Source organism: Elephantulus edwardii, unplaced genomic scaffold (assembly GCF_000299155.1).
Source record: "Elephantulus edwardii isolate Elephantulus edwardi_28Jun2011 unplaced genomic scaffold, EleEdw1.0 scaffold00168, whole genome shotgun sequence".
Classification (NCBI taxonomy): Eukaryota; Metazoa; Chordata; class Mammalia; order Macroscelidea; family Macroscelididae; genus Elephantulus; species Elephantulus edwardii.
This window is the reverse complement of record NW_006399918.1, coordinates 1,140,150-1,147,622: the sequence shown is the minus strand read 5'-3', so window position 1 is coordinate 1,147,622 and position 7,473 is coordinate 1,140,150.

Sequence of the window (7,473 nt, the reverse complement as noted above, 5' to 3'; positions counted from 1 at the left end):
AAGACTTGTACACCAATGTTCATAGCACCATTATTCACCATTGCAAGGATGTGGAAATAGCCCAGATGTCCAACCACAAACGAATGGATTGAGAAGTTGTAGTACATCATGCAGTAGAATATGAAGCAGCGCACAGGAGCAATGATTTTGTGAATTACTGCCTAACTTGGTAGGGACTGGAAAGCACTATGCTGAGTGAACTAGCTCAGTTCCAGAAGGACAAATACTGTATAAAACTATTATTGTAGAATGAGTATGAGGAGCCAAGGAGTGGGGAATGTGGAAGCAGAGAGCTGAGGAAAGGTGGAGGTGAGGTGAAGTGATGCACAATTCTATGGGAGCCTGGAGGTTTATGAAGGAAATGGGAAAGATTTTGTGTGAAAAACAATAAATTTAACTTTGTAAATAAAGCAATATAAAGCAAAAAAACCACAAACCCATAATGCATGAGAATGATTGTTTGAAACACAATGTGAATGAAGAATAGTGTGAAACACAATGGATAAAAACTTTGTTAAGCGCATCAATAAAAAGAGATATTTACAATGGGGGAAAAGAGTATTTAAAGATCTATCTTGAAATAAAATGCAGTCAGTTACATGGTAATATTCATATACCTGTAAGGAAGACAAGTTGATGCAACTATTATACAAATTTATATACCAACTATTACTCCCAAAGATTAACTTCTGCCATGAGAAGCAGATCAGACATATACTCAAAACACATTGACCATTATTCATAATTAGAATGTAAAAAGGCTCAAAAAAGTAAAACAAAAAGATAAGTAGTTGGAAAACTTCACCTCGGTTATAAAGATAATTCCAGAGATTTTATGACATGATTTTTCAAGACCAAGGATCTACTTATTGGAAATAACTTTTTTCCACAACAAAAATGGAGACTTTAAAAATCTCCAGGATCTCATCAAATGGAAAGAACAAAAATAAAATTGACCATATCTGGAAAGAGGACGTGGAGAAATATTATACCATCTGTCAGAACAAGGACGGGGCCCACCTGTAGAACAGACCATCAATTGACAACAGGCAAGTTCAAGTGCAAAGGGAAAAAAAAAAGAAAACAAATACATGAGATCCATACCACATTCTTGAGTATATTCACCTGAATTTAGAGACAACTCAAGAATAGATTTGATGTACAACCAAGAGAGGGGGGAAAAATGATGAATGTGACCTTCTAAAAATTAAAGCCTTACGTGTCACAAAAACTTGTTCCAACAAGGTGAAAAGAAAACCTATAGCCTAGGAAACAACATTTGACAGTAATATTTCAGAGGAAGATCTCATAACTAAAATTCACAGAGTGCTATAGGGCCTACACCAGGAAAAGATTGATAACTTAATAACCTGTGCCAATGGCACTGCCTCTGACACTCCCATCCTGATTACCCCAGTCACTGAATCAATCCACCTCATAGAGGGCTTTCCTCTCCTGCGCTGTCCCTCTATTCTACCCAGCATGATGTCTTTCTCCAAAGACCTGTCTCTCCTTGCAACATGTCCAAAGTATATCAGATGAAGCTCCAGAATCCTTGACTCCAAGGAGTAGCCTGGATTAACCCTCTCTAGGATGAATCTGTTTGTTTCCTTGGCAGTCCATGGTACATTCAATACTCTTCTCCAGCACCACAGCTCAAAAGCGTCAATTCTCCTTCTGTCCTCCCTAGTCATTGTCCAGCTCTCTGATGCATAACAAAACCTATGGGGTGACAGCGGTGGTGAAAGAATTAGAAAAGATCCAACAGAGGTTTGAAGAGACAATAGTAGGCATAGATCATGGTTGTGATTAATATCATAAAACACCAAGTACATGTGTAATCATTTGAAACATAATGCGAATATAGGAACGTGTTAAGCACAATATACATGAATGATGCACAATGTATGTGAATTTTGTGTGCAAACTAATACGAAATACAAACAAAGTGGGAGAAATTCAACAAAAAAATAACAGCTTCCCCCACCAAGTGACTCCATTTTTAAAAAAATAATTTTAATGAAAGTTTACAGAGACTTAGGGTTTCCATTCATTCATTGTTGAACTTTTCTCCCTGACCTCCCCCCAAATTCACTGTTCTCCTTGAAAAGTAAAAGAAAAACTCTTTCCGCTTTAAACACAAATGACTAAAGACCAGACGAGCTGTGGAATGACATCAAACGACATCATATATGAAGGAAGCATAATGGCATTCAAAGGCAAAAAAAATAAAAAAAAATATTCTGAAATGTGCTTTTGAACTTTGAGTAGATAATGTGAAAGGTAGACATGATGAAGTAAAAGAACTGAACAGTAAATTTCAAAAGGTAGCTCAGGAAGACAAAGTAAAGTGTGATAATGAAATGTATAAAGACTTGGAAATAGAAAGTGAAAAGGAAAGTACACTTGGGACATGTCTGAAGGTGAAAGAACTATGAAGGGAGAAAAACAACAAAAAACCCTCAAACCCTATCAAGCCTCAAGTTGTAATACTGAAAGTCTATGAGTAAAAAAAAGAAAAAAGAATAATGTATAAAACATCAAAAGAAGAATTAATAAATACACAAAATCACTGTATAAAAAATAATTGGTAGATGATTAACCTTTCAGAAGGTTGTTGTCAAGTGCCATTGAGTTGATTGGGACCCTATAAACATTAGGTTTGAACCTTGTACCATCTTTACCATCCCGGATATACTTGAGCCCAGTGTTAGTCATTGTGTCAATACATCTTGTTGAAGGTCTCCCTCTCTTTTTTTGACACTATACCTTCTCAAACATGATGTTTTTCTCCAAAGACTATCCCCTCTTAACAATATGGCCGGAACATGTGAGGTGAAGTTTCACCATCCTTGCCTCAAAGGAGCATCTTGGCCACACTGAGTCTAAGACCAATTTGTTTGTTCTCTGACAGTCTGTGAATAGACAGTGTTCTTCTTCAACAAAACAACTCAAAGGAGTTGATTCTTCTAAGATCTTTATTCATTGCCCAACTTTCAGAGGCATAATAAGTAATTGAAAAGACTATGCTTCGGATCAAGCATACTCTAGGTTTTAAATGACATCATTGCTCTTTAGCACTTTGAAAGGTCCCTGAAAGCAGATTTTCCCAGTGCAAACTGTCTTTTGATTCTTTACCGCTAGTACCAAGAGAGTTGGTTGTGGATCTAAAAAGATTATCATTGACAATCTCATTTTTTTTCTCCATCAATCATGATATTGCCTATTGGCCTAGTGGTGAGGATTTTTGTTTTCTTGATGTTGAAATGTAATCCATATTGAAGCCTATTTTATCTTCTGCAGCCAGAGTTTCAAGTTCTCACTTTCAGTAAGCAAGATTGTGTTATCTGCACAGCACAGTTGTTAATGAGTGATCCTTCCATTCTGATGTTATCATCTTCTTCATAGAGTCAGCTTCTTGAAAGATTTGCTCAGCTGATAGATTGAATGTTGTTACTGTTTTGTGTCATGAGTCAGAACTGACTCATAACTGCTCCACCAGGGGCTTTTCAGAGGCAGTTAATTACACAGGAAGAGATTGCTCATCTTTGTTCTGTGGATTAGCTGGTAAATTTGAGTCATGTGCCTTTGGATTGCCAGTGGACACCTTGCCACTAAGCCATCAGAGCTCCCTCCCTAAAGACTGAATAAGTGTGGAGAAAGGATAAAGCCCCAATACACACTTTTCTTGATTTTAAACTACATAACGCTCTCTTGCTCTGTTCTAACTACTACTTCGTCTAAGTAAGTATAACAAGAGCATAATTGAGTGTTCTGAGATTCTCATTCTTTTCAATGTTAGCAATATTTTATTGTGATCCACACAGTCAAATATTTTCTCATAGCCAATAACACATAAATAGACATCCTTCTGTTTTTCTCTGATTTGAACCAAGATCCATCTGACGTTAGTAATGAATGAAATCTCTGGTGACACACACTTCCAAATACAATTTAAATATCTGTCAGTTCTCTGTATATGTATTGTTCTATGTGTTTTTAAATAATCTTCAGCAATGTTTCACTTGCATGTGATATTAATGATATGGCTAAATAATTTCTACATTTTATGTGGTCACCTTTTTTGAGAATAAGAACGATATGTTCAATCAGTTGGCTAGATAACTGTCTTCAGATTTCTTGGCATAACCTTATGAACACATCCAGGGCTATATCTGTTGGTTAGAACATATCAATTGGTATTTTCTCAATTCCTGAGGTCTTACTTTTTGCCAATTCCTCCAGGTCAGCTTGAACTTATTCCTCTATTACCATTGTTCTTGACCAAATGCCATTTCTTAAAATGATTATGTATTGGTCAACTCCTTTTGGTACAGTGACTCTTTGTATTTCCTTCTCTCTTCTTTTGAAGGAGGAACTGAAGAACAAATTCCAAACCTAGAGTTGCTATAATCAAGGATGGTTTAGGCAGAATATTAAATGATCCAGGAAGTATTAAAAGAAGATTGAAGGAATATATTGAGTCATTGTATTGAAAGGAGTTGGCAGATATAGGAGAATTTAATGAAATAACATTTGAGCAAGAGCCTATGGTGATGAAGGAAGAAGTTCAAGCTGCTTTGAAGGAAATAGAAAAAAAAAGCCCAGGAATACCAATTAACATATTTCAGCTAACAGATGCTGCCCGGGACGTGCTCACCAAGTTGTGCCAAGAAATCTGGAGAACAACCACTTGGCCAACTGACTGGAAGAGATCTATATTTGTTCCCATCCCAAAGAAGGGTGACACAACAGAGTGTGGAAACTGCAGAACAATAATCATTGATTTCACATGCAAGCAAGATTCTACTGAAGATTGTCCAAAAACCACTGGAACAACACATCAGCAGAGAACTGCCAGAAGTCCAGGCTGGGTTTAGAAGGGGTCATAGTATTAGGGATATTGTAGCTGATGTTAGATGGACCTTAGGTGAAATCAGGGAATACCAGAAGGATGTCTATCTGTGTTTCATTGATTATGCAAAGGCGTTTGACTATGTGAATCATAACAAACTGGCTGACTCTGAGAAGAATGGGAATCCCAGAACATTTAATCCTGCTAATGCGAAACCTATACTTGGACCAAGAGGCAGTCGTCACAACAGAGCAGGGCAACACCGCGTGGTTCAAAACTGAGAAGAGTGTACGCCAGGGATGTGTCCTATCTCCATACCTTTTCAACCTGTATGCAGAGCAGATTATTGGAGAGGCTGGGCTCTATGAGGATAAGAGTGGTGTCAGGATTGGTGGAAGATCTATTAACAATCTGCATTATGCAGATGACATAATCCTGCTTGCTGAAACTGAGCAGGACCTCATGCATTTGCTGCAGAGGGTCAAGGACTGCAACCTTCAGTATGGACTGAGGCTCAGTGTCAAGAAGACAAAGATTCTCACCACTAGACCAATTGGTAGCATCAGGATGGATGGCGACGAGATTGAGATTGTTCACAGCTTCAGTTTGCTTGGCTCCATAGTCAACACTCTTGGCATCAGCAGCCAGGAAATAAGAAAACGTATTGCGATGGGAAAGTCTGCTGGTGGGGACCTCTCTAAAGTGCTCATGAGCAATGGTAACTCTCTGGAGACTAAGGTGTGCCTGGCACAGGCCATGGTTTTTGCAATCACTTGTTATGCACCAGAGAATTGGACAATGACTAGGGAGGATAGAAGGAGAATTGACGCCTTTGAGCTGTCATGCTGGAGAAGAGTATTGAATGTACCATGGACTGCCAAGGAAACAAACAGATTCATCCTGGAGAGGGTTAAACCACGCTACTTCTTGGAGGCAAGGATTCTGGGGCTTCTTCTGACATACTTTGGACATGTTGCAAGGAGAGACATGTCCTTGGAGAGGGACATCATGCTTGGTAAGGTGGAGGGACAGCGCAGGAGGGGAAGACCCTCTATGAGATGGATTGATTCAGTGACTGGGGTAGTTGGGATGGGTGTGTCAGAGGCAATGTGATTGGTACAGGATAGAGCAGAGTTTAAGGCTGTTGTACACAGGGTCGCTATGAGTCACAAACAACTTGACAGCACATAACAAGAACAACACATGATACTAAAGGAAGAAATCTAAGCTTCATTGAAGACATTAGCAAAAATGGTGACTCTAGAAAAGAATGGAATATCAAATGATTTCAAGAAACAAATGCAATACCAGAAATGAATGCTCTTCTATGAGAAAAGATTTGGAAAATAGCTACCTGATCAACTGACTGTTGTTGTTATGTGCTAAGAATCACCTGAGACTCAAAGCAACCCTTATACGACAGCTTTGAACCCTGCCCTCTCCTGAGCTAGCCTCACTGACTTTGACACACCTAATCCCATTGCCCCAGTTACCGTGTCAATCCATCTCATCTGGGGTCTTCCTCTCCTACACTGTCCCTCCACATTTCCAAGCATAATGTCCTTCTCCAAGGATTGGTGTCTCCTGGCCAAATGTCCAAAGTATATGAGACAGAGCTTTAAAATCCTTGCCTCCAAGGAGAAACTTAGTTTCACCGTCTACAAGACAAACCTATTTGTTCTCCTGCTTGTTCATGTTATGTTCAATATTCTTCTCCAGCACCACAACTCAAAAGCATAATTTCTTCTTCTGTCATTGTTAGTCATTGTCCAGCTCTCTAGTGCATAGCGACCATGGTCTAGATCAAGTGCCTCTTAGTCTTACGACACACATCATTGCTCATCAGAAATCTGGAGAGGTCCCTAACAGCAGCCTTTCCCAGTGCAATTTGTCTTTTGATTTCCTGACTGCTGGTGCCAAGAGTATTGATTGTGGAACTGGGCAAGCTGAAATTGTTGACAACCTCAGTCTCTTCTCCATCTATCATGGTGTTCCCAAATGGCCCAGTGGTGAGAATCTTTGTCTTCTTGATGTTGAGCTTCAATCCATATTGACTACAGTACTTGACTATCTGCAGCAAGTGCTTCAGGTCCTCCTCAGTTTCAGCAAGCAAGATTGTATTACCCGCATAATGCAGATTGTTCGTGATTTTTACTCCAATTCTGATGCCACATTTCTCCTTGTAAAGTCCATCCTCCCACTGCATATAGATTGAAAAGTTCTGGACGCTGGATACATCCCTTTCCTAATTTTGAACCATGCAGTGTTTCATTGCTCTGTTCTGATGACTGCCACCTGGTCCAAGTACAGGTTTCACATGAACACAGTTAAGTGTTTTGGGATTCCCATTATTCTCAAAGATAGCCACAATTTGTTATAATCTACAGAGTCAAATGCCTTTTTTTGTCAATGAAGCATAGATAGATATACCTCTGGTACTCTTTGCTTTCAGCCAAGATCCTTCTGACATTAGCTTTGATGTCTCCAGTGCCATGGATTCTTCTAAATCTATCTTGTATTTCTGGTAGTTCTCTGTTAATATACTGTTGCAGTGAGTTTTGGACAATCTCCAGCAGGATTTTGCTTGCTATAATTCTTTTTTTTTCTTTCTATAATTA